Source organism: Tigriopus californicus, chromosome 7 (assembly GCF_007210705.1).
Source record: "Tigriopus californicus strain San Diego chromosome 7, Tcal_SD_v2.1, whole genome shotgun sequence".
Lineage (NCBI taxonomy): Eukaryota > Metazoa > Arthropoda > Copepoda > Harpacticoida > Harpacticidae > Tigriopus > Tigriopus californicus.
The window spans coordinates 5,056,892-5,057,516 of NC_081446.1; positions in this window are offsets into that span (position 1 = coordinate 5,056,892).

Here is a 625-nt window from a genome sequence, read left to right on the forward strand (position 1 = left end):
GCATAGGCTTACATACGTAGATGGGTTGTTTTTGAAACTTGTATTGATCTTTCGACAACGGTTCAGGTTCCGAATTTGAAGAGGACAAATATGAAGAGAAAGCGGCATTCCATTTGTTTAGTTGTTGGATCACCATGGACTCTTTTCTGGTGGATAGGGCTCTGTAGAGTTGGTTCTCGCTAATTTCAAATTGGTTTAGGGGAAAACAAAAGAAAAAGATAGGATTGACTCAGAAATGCATTGACGAAATATCCACCGACTTCCATTGAAACCACCGGGATATGGGGTGTACCTAACTACCTAAACTGTTTGCGGCACAAAGAAATGCAAATGTTCCCTCGTTCTTTGGCCTTTTTGACGAACCTGTTGGCATGATATTTGCTTCTGGCAGCCTTGATCGTATTTTCGACTGATATACGCACTTTGCCGGTAAGTGATGATATTTGACCTTCGGAGAACCATGGTTTTGATTGATTGTTTCTTTCTACCTAAGTTTAGTGGAAATCAAAATTGTTGAAATAAGAATTACGTCCTTTTATGATTTATGAACGACCTTCAATGGTCACGAAAAAGAGATCTGCAAAATACCCCATGACAAAAGGTTAAAGTGTTATAGTTCTAGCTC